The sequence below is a fragment of the Triticum dicoccoides genome, chromosome 5B (genome assembly GCF_002162155.2).
Source record: "Triticum dicoccoides isolate Atlit2015 ecotype Zavitan chromosome 5B, WEW_v2.0, whole genome shotgun sequence".
Classification (NCBI taxonomy): Eukaryota; Viridiplantae; Streptophyta; class Magnoliopsida; order Poales; family Poaceae; genus Triticum; species Triticum dicoccoides.
The window spans coordinates 432,038,502-432,059,940 of record NC_041389.1 but is presented as its reverse complement, the minus strand read 5'-3'; positions in this window follow the sequence as shown (position 1 = coordinate 432,059,940).

Below are 21,439 nucleotides of genomic sequence, written 5' to 3'. Positions count from 1 at the left end.
TTGTGAAGAGCGATGTTGAAGACTCTGTAGGTGTGCGAGTCCTTTCCGTAACCAAGCATAAAACCTTCATGAGCTTTCGATGCAAATTTAGAATTGTGGTGAGGATCTCTAATCCAACATTTAGCACCGAAGACTTTGAAATAACTCACATTGGGTTTCTTGTCAGTGAGGAGTTCATAGGCCGTCTTCTTGAAGAATTTGTGAAGATATACTCTGTTGATGATGTGGCATGCAGTATCAATTGCATCAATCCAAAAACGATGAGGCGTTTTGTATTCATCAAGCATAGTGCGAGCCATCTCAACAAGAGTTCTGTTCTTGCGCTCCACGACGCCATTTTGCTGAGGGGTATAAGGAGCAGATAACTCATTAGTAATACCAAGTTCATCAAGATAGTCATCAAGACCGGAATTCTTGAACTCAGTTCCATTGTCACTTCTGATGTGCTTGATCTTCACACCAAAGTTGGTTGAAGCCCTCGAGGAAAATCCTTTGAAGACTTCCTGCACTTCATGTTTGTAAGTAACAATGTGTACCCATGTGTATCGAGAGTAATCATCAACAATGACAAAACCATATAGAGATGCAGCATTAGAGAATGCTGAGTAATGATTTGGTCCGAAGAGGTCCATGTGAAGCAATTCGAATGGACGAGTAGTGGTCATGATAGTCTTCGCTGGATGCTTGGCCTTGGTCATTTTTCCAGCTTCACAAGCTCCGCATAAGTGATCCTTGAGGAATTTGACATTCTCAATGCCAATGACATGCTTCTTGTTCGCAAGCGTGTGCAAATTCCTCATGCCTGCGTGACCAAGTCGTCGATGCCATAGCCAGCCTTCTGAAGCTTTTGCAAGTAGACACACGGCTGGTTGTGGTCCTGTAGAGAAATCAACAATATACAAATCTCCTCTCCTAAAGCCTTCGAAGACTTTGGAATTGTCAGCTTCCATAATCACAACACAGCGATACTTGCCAAAGACAACAACCATATCAAGATCACAAAGCATTGAGACTGACATGAGATTGTATCCTAAGGACTCAACAAGCATGACTTTGTCCATGTGTTTATCCTTAGTGATCGCAACCTTACCAAGACCCAATACCTGACTTTTGCCTTTGTCAGCAAAGATGATATGCTTCAGATGTGACGGTGTTAAAGGAGCATCCATCAAGAGATTCTTGTCACCAGTCATGTGATTTGTACATCCACTATCGAGGACCCATTCAGTGGTTTTGGGTTGATCATCCTGCAGATGAATTAGTGTAACTTACAATCTCATATGCTTCATCAGTGAAGAATACGATATCAAGTTCATCAGATGAATTTCATCAAGAGATAAACAGATATAGCAGTATGAGGACGTGTGAAATGAAAGTTCATTTCATCATGGTTAGCCTGCGTCCTTTCAGGCATTTTTGGCAGGTCCCCAACAAATTCTTCAAATGTTAAGGCACGTCTGGAGACCTGACCCTGCAGAAGAGATTAGTTCTTTTTCTTCACCACCCACATCTGAAGGGGTGGCAAAGAGTTCATCACTCTGCGAGCACCATACGAGAATGGTGGCATAGAAGCCAGACCATTTCGTTTCACATAAGAGGGGTTAGGGTAAGCATATGAATAAGCAGCGAAATTCTTCGAGGACTTATGAACATAATGATTTGAAGAATAATGTGCATATTCGTAGCCCTTAGCTCTACCCTGCGAAACAGAGTTGTTAGCACGATGATAGTCATATGAGGACTTTGATCCATTTGAGGAATTTGATCCATGTGAGGAATTTGGTCCATATGAGGACTTGGATCCATATGAAGAATTAGGTCCATATGAAGAGTTTGTTCTGGGGTTCCCATTCTTCACAGGTGGTGTCATGAGGACATTCACCTGAAGACTTTTAACATAACTTTTGGGAACCCAGATTTTCTTCATAGGGGAACCGTTCCTGCAGTTAGTCCCAACATATCTAGCAAATACTTCACCATTTTGATTTTTGAACAGTTTATAGTTGGAGTCAAATGACTCATCAGAAGAATGAGGAGATTCACATGTAAAGCCAGATAACATGGATGGATCAATTGGAGGTCCCTTTGCAGTAACCCATGAGGTTTTGGGGTACTGCTCGGGCTTCCAATATGTTCCATCAGCATTAAGTTTCCTCTCAAAGGCAATACCCTCTTTTCTAGGGTTTCTGTTGAGGATCTGCTTTTTGAGCACATCACAGAGAATCTGATGCCCTTTGAGGCTTTTGTACATGCCTGTCGTGTACAGTTCCTTCAGCCCTGCATTGTCAGTGATACTAGCAATGTCCTCAGATGAGGAATTAGTGATAGCAGAGGCAGGTGAAGAATTTGTAACAGTTGAAGCATTTGAACATTCAGGTGAAGAATTAGCAGATTCACGTTCAATGCACTTTAAGCATGGAGGAACAAATTCTTCCTGAGAAGTGTTGATTTGTTGAGCAAGTAATGAATCGCGCTCCTTCTAAAGATCTTCATAACTCACTCTTAACTTCTCAAGATCTTGCTTTCTTTGAAGAAATTCATAAGAAAGTTTCTCATGATCAGATAAGAGAGTGTTATGATGACTTTGAAGGTTATCAAACCTAGACTGAAGTCTCTGAAGATTTTCAGTCAGGGCTTTAGTGCGATCCATTTCTTCACCCAACATATCATCACTTTTGCCTAGCATGTTTTGAACCATTTCAAAAGCCCGTTGTTGTTTTACAGCAATCTTTGCAAGTTTAGAGTAGCTGGGCTTGAGATTCTCATCAGATTCATTTTCACTAGATTCAGAGGAGGTGTATTTGAGTACCTTTGCACCTTTTGCCATGAAGCAATAGGTGGGAGCGTAGTCATCATTATCTTCATCAGGCTTGTCGGTGGGGTCAGTTTCTTCAGTGTTGAAGATGGACTTGCTGACGAAAGCAGTAGCGAAGGCCAGACTCGCCACACCAGATTCGGATTCTTCAGACGCCTCCTCTTCCTCATTTTCCTCAGATTCAGCTTCAGAGTCCATTTCCTTGCCAATGAATGCCCGTGCCTTCTTGGAGCTGCTCTTCTTGTGAGATGAAGACTTTGAGGATTTTGATGACAAAGATTTTGAAAATTTCTTCTTCTTCTTCGCATCATCAGAACTGTAATCCTTGTGTTTCTTCTTCTTCAATTCCTTTTCCCACTGAGGACAATCTTGAATATAATGACCAGGTTTCTTGCATTTGTGACACAGCCTTCTCTTATAGTCACTTGATGAGGAATCACTGCCTCTTGAAGATTTTCCAAAGCGACCACGTCTTGAGAACTTTTGGAATTTCTTCACGAGCAGTGCTAGCTCCTGGCTCAGTTCTTTAGGATCACCAAGGCTACTACCAGAGTCCTCACATTCAGACTCAGACACAACCTTGGCCTTCAGGGCACGTGGTTTGCCATAGCTCGAACCATAGAGATCTCTCTTTTCAACAAGCTGGAACTCGTGAGTATTTAGCCTTTCGAGGATATCGGCAGGATCAAGAGACTTGTAGTCAGCCCGTTCTTGTATCATCAGACCCAGAGTATCAAATGAGGAATCAAGCGATCTCAACAGTTTCTTCACAACCTCATGGTCAGTGATGTCAGTGGCACCGAGGGCTTGAAGCTCATTTGAGATGTCAGTGAGGCGATCGAAGGTTTGTTGGACATTTTCATTGTCGAGTCTATTGAAGCGGTTGAAGAGATTCTGAAGAACATCAACTCGAGAGTCACGCTGAGTTGAGACTCCTTCATTCACTTTGGACAGCCTATCCCAGATAAGCTTGGCAGTTTCCAAAGCACTCACTCTTCCATACTGTCCTTTACTCAGATGGCCACATATGATATTCTTCGCTTGAGAATCGAGTTGCTTGAATCTCTTCACATCGGTAGCGTTCAGTGAGGGTGACACAGAGGGAACACCATTTTCCACAACATACCAGAGATCATTGTCAATTGCCTTGAGATGCATTCGCATCTTGTTTTTCCAGTAGGGGTAGTCCGTTCCATCGAAGGTAGGACACCCAGCCGAGACCTTGATCATACCTGCGGTCGACATAACTAAAACTCCAGGCGGTTAAACCAAAATCACACAGAACAAGGGAGTACCTTGCTCTGATACCAATTGAAAGTGCGTTATGTCGACTAGAGGGGGTGAATAGGTGATTTTTATGAATTCTTCACTGAGGAATTTGCCGGTGAGGAAATTCCTTAGCGAAGAACTGTTAGCAGCGGAATAAGTACTCAGAAGTAAGCATAACAGAATACAAGCATGGTCATCGTGATGAAATGAAGACTAGCACAGAGTACAGAAAGCGTAATCACAGGATAACACAAGATGAAGACAATCAGACTGAAGAAATTGAACTGGGGAAATTGAGAAAGTCTTCAATCAAAGTCTTCAAACACAGATATGAACAAACACTCAACACAACAATGAGGAAATGGAAGGGTTGAGGAAATAGAACCAGTAGGTTGGTGAAGACAATGATTTGGTAGACCAGTTCCAACTGCTGTCTCAGTTGTACGTCTGGTTGGAGCGGCTGAGTATTTAAACTCGAGGACACGCAGTCCCGGGCACCCAGTCACTGAGCACGCAGCTCAGGACACCCAGTCCTCATCATATTCTCCTTGAACTAAGGTCACGCAGACCTCGTCCAATCACTCGTGGTAAGTCTTCAGGCGACTTCCAAACCTTCACAGACTTGGTCACTCGGCGATCCACAATTCCTCTTGGATGCTCTAGACCTTGACGCCTAACCGTCTGGAAGAAGCACAGTCTTCAAAGGTAACAAGCGTCGGATCCACGCAGGATCAATTTCTTCAGTGATGCTCAATCACTTTGGGGTTTGTAGGTGTTTGGGTTTGGGATTTTCCTCACTTGATGATTTTCGCTCAAAGTCCTCAGAGGATGGGTTGCTCTCAAATGACAAGTGTCAAGTTCTCTCGGAGCAGCCAACCAACTAGTGGTTGTAGGGGGGCGGCTATTTATAGCCTAGGGAGCAGCCCGACATGATAAGACATAAATGCCCCTCAATGATATGACCGTTAGGTGGATAAGATATTTTGGGACAGCTGGCGCGCAGCACAGCAACGGTCGGAAATTTGACTTTCAAATTCCTCAGGGCTATCATGTTCCTCACTGTGTAGGAAATTCGCACTGGCGAATTCCTAACTCCTCAGTCAGAACAAATTCATCAGTGACCAAAAGAACTTCGTCTCTGTCACTGAAGAAAGTGACTGAACTGTATGAGATTTCCAAAGGCTTCACTCGAAGGGATTGGTAGGTGTAAGATTTTGAGTTGAGCATCACATGGAAATTTTTCCTTAGTATTTCCTCGACCCCCTTTAATAGTACGGTGTTTCCTATGACTCAAGAAAGAGAAAATGAAACTACGAAAACAAAAGTCTTCACGCTTCATGTTCCACAAATGAATACCAAGTCTTCAAGGTCACACCAATTTCTTCACTTTCAAAGTCTTCAGAAAGTCTTCAGAATATCAAAGTCTTCAGTTGAAGAACTTCATTTTTAGGGGTCGACTTTCTCTGTAAATATCAAACTCCTCATAGACTTATAGACCTGTGTACACTCACAAACGCATTAGTCGCTTAACTTATAAGTCTTCAATACACCAAAATCACTAAGGGGCACTAGATGCACTTACAGGGACCCACCGAAAGGGCCTCTATATTTCGTGAAAAAAACTTTACCGCCGCTGACAGCTCGGACCCACCAGCTATATCTTCGCACGCAAGGATGTGCCTCCTTATTACGCACAAAAAAAATGAATACTCCCCCTGTTAGCTGGGACCCAGTATAGTGGCAGGCTGACTTGTGGGCCTACTAAGTTGACGGGGACGGAGGTCTTTGTCAACTTAGTCAATATGCATGATTCTAGCTCCAGTGACCGTACGGTGTCCATCCAACGGTCATAGTGCTTCTTCAACCTCTGGTCTTCTTGCTCCAGCCGCCCAAACCAACACCGGTTGTGCCTCGTGGTCCTGCCTCCCGTGGCCAGCTGCGATGCGGCAGAGGCCTCACCGCCGCCTACTACTCCCACCGCTAGCCAGGCCATCCCTCTACTCACCCACACCCCCTGTTATTCTGCGGCAACGGCAGCCTCACACCGTAGCGAACCAGTGAACCCTCGTACTCCTCTACGCGTGGGCATCCACTGCCGCGTATTCTCCGGCTCCGCGTCGTCCCCTTCCTAGGCCTCGCCATCATCCACCGCCCTGGTGCTCTCGGCGCGGCGTGGTCAACGTGGTCAAGGAACGGCTTCCATCGGACGTGGATTGTACGTGGAGAGGCTGACAGCTGGGTCCACGGCCGCAGCAAGGAAGTGCCTCCTTATTACGCGCAAAATAATTATTCCTCCACCTAACAGCGGGGACCCACCGGATTGGCCACCGTATTTCGCGAAAAAAACCGTTTCCCCCTGACGCTGGGACCCACCAGCTACATCTTCGCACGCAAGGAAGTGCCTGACAGTCGGGACCCACCTGGTCGAAGCGTACGTAGTGTTGTCATTCTGGTCGCGAACGTGTACGCACATATATACTGGTGGATGTAGAGGCGTGCACGTGTCGTAGTAGAAGCGCGCACGTAGCATGTACACGTACGTACAACGGCTAGGGTGCAAGAAAGAAAATACGGCCACGTATGTGTACATACGGGCGGGGTCTCGAACACCTACTCGCTCATATATACATATGGCCAGTGCTCGTGTACATTGGCTGGGTCGGAACGGAGAAACAGCGTCGTCGTCGTGTTCATGGGGAGGCAACGGAATGCGTCGTGTTCATCGGGAGGCAACGGACTGCGTCGTGTTCATCGGGAGGCAACGGAACGCGTGGGAGCCAACAGGCTAGGTCGGAACGGAATGTGTGGTCGTGTTCATCGGGAGGGCTTGGACGGAACAGGCGATGGAAACGAGGCCTGGCGTACCGCAGAACGGAGGAAATGAAAGTGTGTTATATCGACTAGAGGGGGGTGAATAGGCGATTTTTATGAATTCTTCGGTGAGGAATTTGCTGGTGACGAAATTCCTAAATGAAGAACTACTTGCAGCGGAATAAGTACTCAGAAGTAAACATAACAGAACACACGCATAGTCATCATGATGAAATGAAGACAAGCACAGAGTAAAGAAAGCGTAAACACGGGATAACACAAGGAAGAAGACGGACAGACTGAAGAAATAGAACTGGGGAAATTGAGAAAGTCTTCAGTCATTGTCTTCAGACAGATATGAACAGGCACACAACAACATACATGAGGAAATGAAAGAGTTGAGGAGATAGAACCAGTTAGCTCGGTGAAGACAATGATTTGGTAGACCAGTTCCAACTGCTGTCTCAGTTGTACACCTAGTTGGAGCGGCTGAGTATTTAAACTCGAGAACACCTAGTCTCGGACACACAGTCCTCACCGTATTATCCTTGATCTAAGGTCACACAGACCTCGCCCAATCACTCGTGGTAAGTCTTCAGGTGACTTCCGAACCTTCACAAACTCGGTCACTCGGCGATCCACAATTCCTCTTGGATGCTCTAGACCTTGATGCCTAACTGTCTGGAAGAAGCACGGTCTTCAAAGGAAACAAGCATCGGATCCACGCAGGATCAATGTCTTCAGTGATGCTCAATCACTTTGGGGTTTGTAGGTTGGGGTTTGGGTTTTTCCTCACTTGATGATTTCGCTCAAAGTCCTCGGAGGATGGGATGCTCTCAATTGACAAGTGTCAGTTTCCCTCGGAGCAGCCAACCAGCTAGTGGTTGAAGGGGGCGGCTATTTATAGCCTAGGGAGCAGCCCGACATGATAAGACATAAATGCCCTTGTCTGCTATGACCGTTATGTGGGTAGATATTTTGTAACCGCTGGCGCATAGCACAGCAACGGTCGGAATTTTGACTATCAAAATCCTCAGGGCTATCATGTTCCTCACTGTGTAGGCAATTCACGCTGGTGAATTCCTAACTCCTCAGTCAGAACAAATTCCTCATAGACCAGAAGAACTTCGTCTCTATCACTGAAGAATATGACTGAACTATATGAGATTTCCAATGGCTTCACTCGAAGGGATTGGTAAGTGTAGGATTTTGAGTTGAGCATCACATGGAAATTTTTCCTTAGTATTTCCTCGACCCCTTTTAACAGTACGATGTTTCCTATGACTCAAGAAAGATAGAATGAAACTATGAAAACAAAAGTCTTCACGCTTCATGTTCCTCGAATGATTGCCATGTCTTCAAGGTCACACCAATTTCTTCACTTTCAAAGTCTTCGAAAAGTCTTCAGTAATCCAAAGTCTTCAGTTGAAGAACTTCATTTTTAGGGGTTGACTTTCTCTGTAGATATCAAACTCCTCACAGACTTATATACCTGTGTACACTCACAAATGCATCAGTCCCTTAACCTATAAGTCTTCAATACACCAAAATCACTAAGGGGCACTAGATGCACTTACAATCTCCCCCTTTTTGGTGATTGATGACAATATAGGTTAAGTTTTCAACGGGGATAAATATATGAAGTGTAGATACTGATGTTGAGGAACTTGATTGCAAGATATAGAAGAACTCCCCCTGAAAATGTGCATAGTGAGGAATTTGCTTTTGAAGCAATGCACACTTGAAGAGTATAATCATGGAGATCTCCCCCTATATCTTGTAATTCATACACGCATTTGATATATAATATGAAGAATTTGAAATGCATGATGAAATATGGTGACTGATGTAATTCAGCATGCGTGCATTTACATTAATGAGGAGTAAGCATGCAGAAGAACATAGCAAAAGTATCAGGTCACCATAGAGTTTAAGATTACAACTCGATCCAGCAAAGTCATCAGAAGAATGAGAGTTGTAACTTAGCAAAAAACGCCCATATAAGATAGACCCTCTTGAAGACTAACTCAAATTTCTCCCCCTTTGTCATCGAATGACCAAAAGGGTTGAAACTGATGACTAACGCCCCTGAGCAATATCATGTTGATGGAGGAGCGCCAGCGTTGTCAGGGTCTTGAGTCGTTGTAGGGCCTACTGCAGTGTCGTCCAAGTCTTCATGCTCGTCCGTGGCGCGTGATGAAGAATATGAGCTGGCCACCAAGGAAGGAACCTTGACTTTCTTGAATTTCTTCGGTGGAGGAGCAGACCAGTCAAAGTCTTCCTTGAATCCCATTTGCTTCAGATCTTCTTCACCATATAGATGTGACAGAATAGCCCAGGTGCGATCAAACACTTCATGGAGGTAGTAGTGGTTTTTCTGCACTACATTATGTGTAGAAGTTATGTTGTGAAGAATAGAGCCAAACTGGTGCTTAACCCACTTGTGGTTTTGATCCACTTTCTGGTGAAGACTTATCAGTACTTCACGATCAGTCAGCACACGAGGAGCAGTAGCTTGAGGACTTGTCTTGGTAGCATTGGCAGCAGTATCATGAGTGGCAGAGTCATCATTGGTGGAGTAAGATGCAGCTTTGCGGAACTGACCATCCAATGGACGAATGCCTTCATCGATCACGGCTGGTGACTTGCCCTTCTCATCAGATGAGGAAATTGTCCGCTTGAGGACTTCAATAGGGGCCAAGTAGCTGAGGTGATTCTGAAAATCAGCCTTGTAGTTGAGTGAAGAACTTGTTCTGAGGAATCTCATGATCCACCGCGTGTAAGGCTTTAGCTCAAATGGAGAAAGTGCAACATTCGTCAGAGTCCTCATGAAGAAATCATGATAATTTATGGGGATGCCATGCATGATGTTGAAAAGCATATTCTTCATCATTCCGATAATTTCTTCATCGGATGAGTCATGGCCTTTGATGGGACTCATGGTCTTCATCAGAATGCGGTAGATGGTTCTGGGCACATAGAGCAATTCCTTCATGAGGAATTTGGTCCTTGGAGCTTGTCCTGGCTTCAGCGGCTTCATGAGCACTTGCATATAGTGATCAGTGAGTTCAGGCTCATCATACAGACAACAAGCACCGTCAGGTGGAGGACTGATTGGTAAGGCACGAAGCAATTCAGAGGCTGGTGCCTTGTAATGAGTGTTTTTCAGTCATCCAGTCCAACACCTACGAGTTGACGTCAGCAGCATCGCCTGTGATATGCAAAGTTGCGTAGAACTGAAGAATAAGCTCTTCATTCCAATCAACTATGTCAGAGAAGAAATTGAGCAAGCCAGCATCATGAATCATGCTGAGGACTTGAGAGAAGCAAGGCATGGATTCCATGTCCACATGAGGAATATGCTCATGATTGAAGACTTTGTCCTTGTTGAGGAGCACTGAGAAATAGAAGTTGGCTTGGCTGGCAGTCCAGAAACGCTTCCTTCTGAGACAAGCATTGTCATATGGGTTGAATTCAATGAAGAATACGTGCTCGCCGAAGAAATCATCAGCCTTGAATTTTTGCTTCTTGGAGAAGGGATCCTTTGGCTTGGGTTGAGGAGTGTCAGTCAATTGCAGCACCACTTCAGGAATCACAATCTCAGGTTCCTCAGGCTGAGGAATTTCAGGCTCTTCAGCAGCTTCAGCCTGGGTCGTCAATTCTTCATTGACAATTTCTCAGCCTGAGGTTTAGTAACGCGTAGCCTGCAGTGCAATCGCTCGGGTTCAGTTAGAGCCCAACGCCTCGCTCGGGTTCAGTTAGAGCCAACGCTTCACACACACGCGCGTACGTGTACGAGAGAAACACGCATCGCTCGGCCCCCGGCCTCCCACCGTAACCAGGTACTCCCCGAAATTTTCCTCGCCCTCGCTTCTACCATGGTTTTTCCCGTCATGGACGGCCCAAAGAATGTCATGCAGCTGCTTCTCCGGCCCGCCCAGGACAAAAAGCCCATTTTTTGTCATACCGGGTTTTGTCACAATTATCGTCATAGAAGTGTCATATGTATGACAGAATTTTTTTTCGTTCGGCCCAAAATGTCACGGATGTGTCTTTTTTTTGTAGTGACAAGAAGCAACCGAAAAGGAGGCGAATGGGAAAGAGAAGGCGAATAAAACGACAAGCGTGAAGTGGGGGAGAGGAAAACAAGAGGCGAATGGCAAATAATGTAATGTGAGGGATAAGAGTTTGTGATGGGTACTTGGTATGTCTTGACTTGTGCGTAGACCTCCCCGGCAACGGCGCTAGAAATCCTTCTTGCTACCTCTTGAGGATGTGTTGGTTTTTCCCTTGAAGAGGAAAGGGTGATGCAGCAAAGTCGCGTAAGTATTTCCCTTAGTTTTTGAGAACCAAGGTATCAATCCAGTAGGAGGCTACACACGAGTCCCTCTACCTACACAAACAAATAAGAACCTTGCAACCAACGTGATAAAGGGGTTGTCAATCCCTTCACAGCCACTTGCAAAAGTGAGATCTGATAGAGATAATATATATTTTTGGTATTTTTATGATATAGATTGGAAAGTAAAGATTGCAAAATAAAATAGATTGAAAACTTATATGATGGAAAATAGACCCGGGGGCCATAGGTTTCACTAGTGGCTTCTCTCAAGATAGCATAAGTATTACGGTGGGTGAACAAATTACTGTGGAGTAATTGATAGAAAAGTGCATAATTATGAGAATATCTAGGCATGATCATGTATATAGGCATCATGTCCGCGACAAGTAGGTCGAAACGATTCTGCATCTACTATTATTACTCCACACATCGACCGCTATCCAGTCGCATCTAGAGTATTAAGTTCATAAGAACAGAGTAACACATTAGGCAAGATGACATGATGTAGAGGGATAAACTCAAGCAATATGATATAAACCCCATCTTTTTATCCTCGATGGCAACAATACAATATGTGCCTTGCTGCCCCTGCTATCACTAGGAAAAGACACCACAAGATTGAACCCAAAGCTAAGCACTTCTCCCATTGCAAGAAAGATCAATCTAGTAGACCAAACCAAACTAATAATTCGAAGAGACTTGCAAAGATAACAAATCATACATAAGAGAATTCAGAGGAGATTCAAATATTGTTCATAGATAGTCTTGATCATAAACCCACAATTCATCGGGTCTTGACAAACACACCGCAAAAAGAATTACATCAAATAGATCTCCAAGAAGATCGAGGAGAACTTTGTATTGAGAATCAAAGAGAGAGAAGAAGCCATCTAGCTAATAACTATGGACCCGAAGGTATGTGGTAAACTACTCACACTTCATCGAAGAGGCTATATGGTGTTGATGTAGAAGCCCTCCATGATCAATTCCCCCTCCGACAGAGCGCCGGAAAAGGCCCCAAGATGGGATCTCACGGGTATAGAAGGTTGCGGTGGTGGAAATAGGGTTCCGTGGTGCTCCTGGATGTTTTCAGGGTACATGAGTATATATAGGCGAAGGAAGTCAGTTAGGGGAGCCACGAGGGTGGGTTGCGCCCCTACCCCCCTAGGGCGCGCCTCCCTGCCTCGTGGCCGCCTCGTTTCTTTCTTGACGTCCACTCCAAGTCTCCTGGATTGCGTTTGTTCCAAAAATAACTCTCCCAAAGGTTTCATTCCGTTTGGACTCCATTTGATATTCCTTTTCTGCGAAACACTGAAATAGGCAAAAAACATCAATTTGGGTTGGGCCTCCGGTTAATAGGTTAGTCCCAAAAATAATATAAAAGTTTATAGTAAAGCCATTAAGCACCCAAAACAGGTGATATAATAGCATGGAACAATCAAAAATTATAGATACATTGGAGAAGTATCAATCACGGGTGCCCATATAACCCTCCTCTAGTCCTGTCATGCAAGCAACGTACCAGGATGGGTCTGTACATGCCCGGAGCCTCCCCACGGAGGGATCTCCCACCCACGCACCAGTGGAATCCCCATGCTACATGCTAGCAGACGACACGATCGAGGAGCGATTAGGCCCATGCAAGAGTGGAAGCATCATGCTCCATGCTGATGATAAACAACTAGGGGCACCCTGCCGGCTGCGCTAACCTCACGAGAGCCCCTAGGGCTCGTCGTCTGGCCCCACCGCGCCAACTTTCCCTTGGGAGAGCCACACGAGGGGGCTGGGCACGGGGGTTGCGTCCAGGTCACGCCTGGCGCACGCCACCCTACTAGATCTTCGGCACCTGGTCACCTCGCGACCCTTCCAGGTGAAAGCTGGCGAGGAAAGGTATGAGGACTCCAAATTAACCCAGGCGCTGCTCGCACTTCCTTCACGGGGTCGTTCGTACGTCAAGGGGGACACCTGAGCATCGCAACTCAGGGGCCTCACTAGCAAATTATTACAAAACATAATTTTCATGAATTCAAAGCAGAAGTTCTTACACCTCCATGAGGCACGGTAAATGTTGCAGGATGAATCTGGGAAGCACCGCCTTCAGCCTTGCTTACTACCACCAGCCGCCTTGGGGAGCGCGTCCTCGATAATGCCACCGTCGCCTTCATCGCCGGGTGTGATCGTCGCGGCCTCAGGGTCGATACAGCGGAACTTCACCACTAGGGCCTCCACCTACTCCTTCATGGCTTCGGCAACAGCAACCAGGGACTCGGGCGCCATCGGCTCCAGCAGCGTGCCAAGGTCAAGGCTAGGGTACAGGAGATGGAGGTGGCTGAAGACCCGCATCACGGCCGCAGTGAAGAGCGCACGACACTCCCCTTCCACCTGGGAGCCCACTGTGGCGGCGATGTTCTCCAACTCCTCGACAAGCTTGGTGAGAAGACCGGGAAGGCCACCATCCGGGGTTACCAGCGGCTCATCGTACCCCTCCCCATAAAGGGAGCGAAGCGCCCTGCGGGACTCCCACTGGAAGGAAGCGAAGGCGTCGCGCCCGACCTTCTCCGCCGCGGCAAGGATTTTCTCCTTCACCTCCAGCTTGGCCATCTCCTTCGAGACGTGCTTGGTGTGGGATGCCTGGGCTGCTTCCACTTCCTCCTTTAGCTTCTCCAGGCGGCTTCACTCCATGCCCTGCTCTTGGGCCGCTTGCTCCAGCTCGGCGTCGCGATCGGCAAGCGCGGCCTCTCAGACCTTGAGATCCTCCTCCCGTGTCTGGAGCCCACGTGCATGAGAGGTCTGCTCCTCACGAAGCGTCTTTAGCTCGGCCTCCACCTCGCTATGGCGACTTCTAGCGGACGCGGCATCGGCCAGCGCAGCATAGCGAGCCGCTACAGCTTCCGCAGACTCCTTTCCATCTGTGACGGCAGCCTCGGCCTGGTCCCAGGCCGCCTTGATGGACGAGTCGGCCTGGAGCCACCCCGAGATCAGCTCCAGGGAGGCTCCCTAACATAGCCATCTCCCTTTCCTTTCCCCCTCATGTTCAAATAAGGAAAGGGGGCGCAACTAGGCAGCTGGCCTAGGGCAACCACCAGCCACTTGGGGCACCCTAGGGGTTGCCTTTCCTCCCCCCCCCCCTATATATATATATATATGAGGGAGGGGCACCACACAAGCGACAGACATTATTCTAGCTGTGTGCGGCGCCCCTCTCCATAGTTTTATTCATTGGTCATATTTTCGTAGTGCTTAGGCGAAGCCCTGCGAAGATCACTTCACCATCACCGTCACCATGCCGTCGTGCTGTCGGAACTTATCCACTATCTCACCGTCTTGCTGGATCAAGAAGGCAGAGGACATCACCGAGCTGAACGTGTGCATAACTCGAAGGTACCATACATTTGGAACTTGATCAGTTGGAGCGCGAAGAAGTTCGACCACATCAACCGCGTTACTAAACGCTTCCACTTATGGTCTAGGAGGGTACATAGACACACTCTCCCCCTCTCATTGTTATGCATCTCCATGGATAGATCTTGCATGTGCGTAGAATTTTTTTTGTTTTCCATGCAATGTTTCCCAACACATACCGTTTCTACAATAATTTCACCCGAAAGGTTGAAGAGACGGTAGATGTGAAGTTTGATGAATCTAACGGCTCGCAAGTAGAGCAATTGCTAATTGATGCAGGAGGCAAAGACCCTTCGGAAGCAATTCAAGACTTTTCTATTGGCAAGATCTGGCCAACGGGGGTGAAGGAGAGTACTTTGTCCATTCAAGTGGAAGCCTCAACTTCACATCAAGGTGAACCACAAGTTGACTTGGAGGCATCCACAGGTGGAACATGTCAACATGGAGAAAATGAGGAAGTACAACAAGATGAACCACATCGACCTCTGACGGTGTCCTGGACCAGGGGGTACTCACCACGTCGTCTCCCGATCAGTTGGATTGGGATGAGGACCCCCATGGCTGTATACTCATAGGCCAGTTCGGACAGCTACCGCATACAAGGAAGATTCCATAAGACTTGGTGATCAAGACAAGGACTCCTCCCCCACTGACGTATTCGGCTAGGACTCTTGTTATCCTAGCCCTCTGGTGCATTATATAAACCAGGGCCAGGCTAGTCGATAGAACATAGAACAATCATAACCATAGGCTACCTTCTAGGGTTTAGCCTATACGATCTCGTGGTAGATCAACTCTTGTAATACTCATATCATCAAGATTAATCAAGCATGAAGTAGGGTATTACCTCCATCGAGAGGGCCCGAACCTGGGTAAACATTGTGTCCCCCGCCTCCTTTTACCATTAGCCTTAGACGCACAATTCGGGACCCCCTACTCGAGATCCGTTGGTTTTGACACTGACATTGGTGCTTTCATTGAGAGTTCCGTTGTGTGATCGGCAAAGGATCAATGGCTCGACTACAGATCAACTACGATGTCGGCTTCTTCTTCACCGGCTCGATTGGTCACCTTGGCTTAATCGAGGACTGCGCCCTACCTCCGATCGTCATGTTCGGATGAGGGCCTTCGTTAACATCAACTCCGATCTCTATAAACATCATGGAGGAATCATCCATGGAGCTCGGGGGTTCAACGTCAACATTTCCCTCGGGCGACCATGCTGTTTTTCTAGACAGCGAACTTGTATCCGCCGCCACCACCTCCTCAAGTGTCGTTTTAACAATTGCTTCAATGGTATTGTGCAGAATTGAGTCTATAACAACCCTGGAAAATTTCGTCGAGTTCCGATGGAGGAATCTCTAGCAATCTATGATATATCGGAGCCCTGTCCAATCTGGACGGGAATCTGGACGAGTTTAGAGCGTGGTCTCCAGAACCCAGCTCGGAGGTCCTTTGGAAGATCCAGCCATTCATCTGCTGTGGAATTCCCATATCTACCACCCCTCAAAATTTCAGCTCGATCCGACCATCCAAACTCTGGGAACCTTCCGATTAGTGCATCACTTTTCGGATCTGTTTTCTGCGCGAGAACGAATCCGACCCAAATTCTTCTTCTTTATTAACGGGATTTCGGACATCCTTTTTTAAGGAAGTTTTGTATGGGGTATTGTGTTTTGTTCCCAAACATATCCCACTAATTTTAAAGTCTTTTCCAATATGAGCTTCACCATTGCGCTGGTGTCAAACCAGCCCGACAACGTTGCTCTACGGCTGCCGACCTGCGCTAGACACGTCGTCGCTTTGTTGAGCCGAGCTCAACTTCTTCGGATCATCATCTCGGCAAGCCGAACAAGAGTTCAGCATTGCTAGGGATAAATCGTCACGTTAGCTGGACCGGGGGCTTCGCCTTGGCAAAACAACATTCGCCAGCATTACCATGCCACCGCTCCATCGCTCACCAGGCAATGGGTGTGCGGGTCAAGTCCCAACTTCGGGAGTAACCTTTTTTAAGATTGCTACAATAGATAAACCAGGTGCTATTAATCCTAGTAATTTTTTCTTGCTTGGGTTTATTTTTTTCGAAAAATTATTACTCTAGTTTGTTCCATCATCTGTACACAGATCTGTCAAATGATGGCCGCATTAATGATCGTTGCGCGATGGTTCGGTCCGTTTCCCGTCTATAGTTCGGCGAACACCGCACCTGGAACCCGGACCGCCCTGCAAATTCAGGCTTTGTCACGCCTTCACTGCGTCACGCCGATGCCCTGCATTGACATTGGCTTCGGCACCAGGCCACATCTATTTAAATAAATTACTTTTGCGTAAAGCAATTATGCAAGGATTATATATGTACATATATATATTATTATTATTTCCTGGACCACACTGTTTTATGTGTGCAGGCAGTCAATTTTGACTATGCGGTCACTACTCCTAAGTGCCGAACTCCTGGCTTGGACACCTCGGGCTTTGGGGCTGGGACCTCAGCCATGCCGAGGACTGTGAACCTTGTCGGATCTGTCACATATCAATGGGCGCCTTTGTCCCGCCACAAGCCCGAATCGCGTCATCAACACCGAGCACATTGACCATCTAAGTCACTTTCATGCTCAAAAACTTTCAGTTTTATATTTTGTTCGGTTTGTCCAAGCATTATACTTTTTGGCAAAAAGTTATTTGTGACAAAATTCCTTGCCAAAACTTTGATTGCAACACACAAATTCAAATACCCCATTTACTTGGGGTCTTCCTTTATGAAGCCTTTCCTCTTGCATATGATTATATTTGTACGGCTTCGTTCCTTGTTCGTGTATTACGCCACAATATGCACCATATTGACTTAAGTGTTCCGCAAGCTGGGTTGCCTTGCTCCTGTGCTTACCCCTACGTTCCCAATTGTTTGGCTAGGGAGTAAAGGGAGAACCTCTGCAATTGTCACGATCGGGTCATCCAAGCTCGGACCTCAGACTGGGTGAAACACCATCCATATTCTCGACAGGTGGATTGCATAACACTTTTTGGTCCTTGAACGAAAAGGGAGAAGCTGACGGTCGGTTAAGACACGTTTAAAGTTCGGGTGAACACAGATATGATATAAGTACTTTGGTACATACACTCATTATACATAAAATTCTTTTACCCAAGTCACTTGGGGGCTCTTAAGATTTATATGATATGTTCTCCAAGCTTATGGCACTTTTAAACTATTTGTGTATTTCCAGCATAAGTCTCGCAGTGCAACGCCGGACACCTTTAGAGATTTGGCAAAAACATTCTCGGATATTGCTATATATGCATCAGTTTCAAATAGTGTCTTTGGTCAATAGTTGGGTTGCCCGGCTCCTGTGCTTGCCTCCTACATTCCGCTTTGTTCGGCTAGGTGTGCAAAGGGAGAACCACTATGATTGTGCTTCCATCTTGCATGGTTAAGCACCTCAGTGGAGAAAGCCGAAAACTGACTGTCACAATAAGCATAAACTGGTCAGCGATCCGATGACCATGTTAAATGACGGGCCGTTCATAACATTGGCTGAAGTGTTTACGGCTTGACCTCGGCTGTCGCTGAACACTAACCGGGGGCTCGTATCTAGCTTCCCTAGCTTAAAGCTCCTATGACTAAGTGAAAGTTATAAAGCCCGCATATCTAATTGCCTCGTTTCCGCTAACACAACCGCCTTCGGGCACCGAGACGTCGGCTAAGGGTTTTCTTGTTATTGCGGAAACACCCTGCGTAAGTATCTACAAAGGGGTAGAAGCCGATGATGGGCCACTTTCAACTGATAAATGGTCGCAACGGAGTCAAAATAAACATATCATCGGCATTCATATTTAATAGACAAGGGCCGCCTTCTGTAATCATCATTATAAAGCCATAAATATGCATCAATTTGACTTTAGATTTTTGCCAAGCTAGGTTGCATGGCTCCTGTGCTTACCCCTACGTTCCCGATTGTTCGGCTAGGCGGTAAAGGGAGCACCTCTATGATTGTTACTACCGGGTCATCCGAGTTAGCACCTCAGATTGGGTGAAGCCAAAAGCTAGCAATCTTAAAGGACCACATTGGTCGGCAACGACGGAAGTAAAATTTTTGGTTCATTAATACCATAGAGTTCGGGAACTTTCCCTGAATTAAATCCTCAATATTTTCCTCCCACATTGATCGGAGGTGAGGTTTCATGATCATGATAAGCATGACGACCCAAAGAAAGGAACCGATAGCGGGACTATTTTCCTTGGAAGATGTTTCTTACATTAGGTAATATAACATATCTCTCCGTGTACCTTTGTTTATAAAACTGTATGGCCGGATTGCCTTGTTTTCCATAAATCTTTGCCCTTATAACGACTTTATAAAGTAGGAAAACACTCCTCGGCTACTGGCCGAATAGGTTGAAGCCGATGGTCGGTCAACAAAGGTTTGTACAATACGGATTTGAGCTTTAATGATGTAGAGTACTTGGATATGTAGAATCATTACACATAATTTGTGATTTTACTATGGATATCGATCCTTAATTTGGCCACCCGTGCCCGCATTAAGGCTCGGGGGCTATTGGTCTTCGGGCTTGTTCTTTACAAATATTACAGGGGCACATCGATCCCCTGATCTGGTGTTACCATCCGACCAGTGTCTCGGGGGCTACTGCGTTGCATGTTCAATGCATAAAAAGTGCTTAGTATTCGGCTTGAACGAACTATGGGCAAACGCGTCTTCGTACAACAATAAGTATCATCTGGACCTATCTGGCGTCAAGCTAATATATTGTGGCAACTTCTGAAGACCCTCTCTCAAGGGCCCGTTCGCCGATCACTATTATCTCTAATATATTACACTGTGTTTCTATTCCTACATATGTTGCCGAGCTAGGAGTTGATCCTCAGGCCGATTTCGCGCATCGACCTGAGTCTCAGGGGCTACTGGGAACAGTGGTTTCATGTTTTCCTTCAGGTGCATCTCGGGTTTTAGACTGATACACACCTTGAGGGCTACTGGATATACATGTACTGGCTATATACCTCGGTGCTACCTCTTGAGCATTGCGTTGGATTTCCCCGACGAGGAGAGGATGATGCAGTAAAGTAGCGTAAGTATTTCCCTTAGTTTTTGAGAACCAAGGTATCAATCCAGTAGGAGATCACGCACAAGTCCCTCATACCTGCACAAAACGATAGCTACTCGCAACCAACGCGATTAGGGGTTGTCAATCCCTTCACAGTCACTTACGAGGGTGAGATCTGATAGAGATGATAAATAATATTTTTGGTATTTCTGATATAGAGATGCAAAGTGAAAAGTAAAAGGCAAAGTAAAAACAAAGCAAGTATTAAAGTAATGGAGATTGATATGATGAGAATAGACCCAGGGGCCATAGGTTTCACTAGTGGCTTCTCTAAAGAGCATAAGTATTCTACAGTGGGTGAACAAATTACTGTTGAGCAATTGATAGAATTGAGCATAGTTATGAGTATATCTAGGTATGATCATGTATATAGGCATCACGTCCGAGACAAGTAAACCGAAACGATTCTGCATCTACTACTATTACTCCACTCATCAACCGCTATCCAGCATGCATCTAGAGTATTAAATTAAAAACAGAGTAATGCCTTAAGCAAGATGACATGATGTAGAGGGATAACTTCATGCAATATGATAAAAACCCCATCTTGTTATCCTCGATGGCAACAATACAATACGTGCCTTGCAACCCTTTCTGTCACTGGTTAAGGACACCGCAAGATCGAACCCAAAGCTAAGCACTTCTCCCATTGCAAGAACTACCAATCTAGTTGGCCAAACCAAACGGATAATTCGAAGAGACTTGCAAAGATAACTCAATCATACATAAAAGAATTCAGAGAAGATTCAAATATTATTCATAGATAAGCTGGATCATAAACCCACAATTCATCGGTCTCAACAGACACACCGCAAAAAGAAGATTACATCGAATAGATCTCCACAAGAGAGGGGGAGAACATTGTATTGAGATCCAAAGAGAGAGAAGAAGCCATCTAGCTACTAACTATGGACCCGTAGGTCTGAGGTCAACTACTCACACTTCATCGGAGAGGCTATGGTGTTGATGTAGAAGCCCTCCGTGGTGGATGCCCCCTCCGGCGGAGCTCCGGAACAGGCCCCAAGATGGGATCTCATGGATACAGAAAGTTGCGGCGGTGGAATTAGGTTTTTGGCACGGTAATTGATCTGTCGGGGGTACGTAGGTATATATAGGAGGAAGGAGTACGTCGTTGGAGCAACAGGGGGCCCACGAGGTAGGGGGCGCCCAGGGGGGAAGGCACGCCCCCCACCCTCATGACCGCCTCGGTTGTTCCTTGGAGCACGGTCCAAGTCTCCTGGATCACGTTCGGCGAGAAAATCACGTTCCCGAAGGTTTCATTCCGTTTGGACTCCATTTGATATTTTGTTTCTTCGAAACACTGAAATAGGCAAAAAACAGCAATTCTGGGCTGGGCCTCCGGTTAATAGGCTAGTCCCAAAAATAATATAAAGGTGGGAAATAAAGCCCAACATAGTCCAAATCAGTAGATAAAGTAGCATGGAGCAATCAAAAATTATAGATACGTTGGAGACGTATCAGGCATCCCCAAGCTTAATTCCTGCTCGTCCTCGAGTAGGTAAATGATAAAAAAGAATTTTTGATGTGGAGTGATACTTTGGCATAATTTCAATGTAAATCTTCTTAATTGTGGTATGAATATTCAGATCCGAAAGATTCAAGACAAAAGTTCATATTGACATAAACGTAATAACACTTCAAGCATACTAACT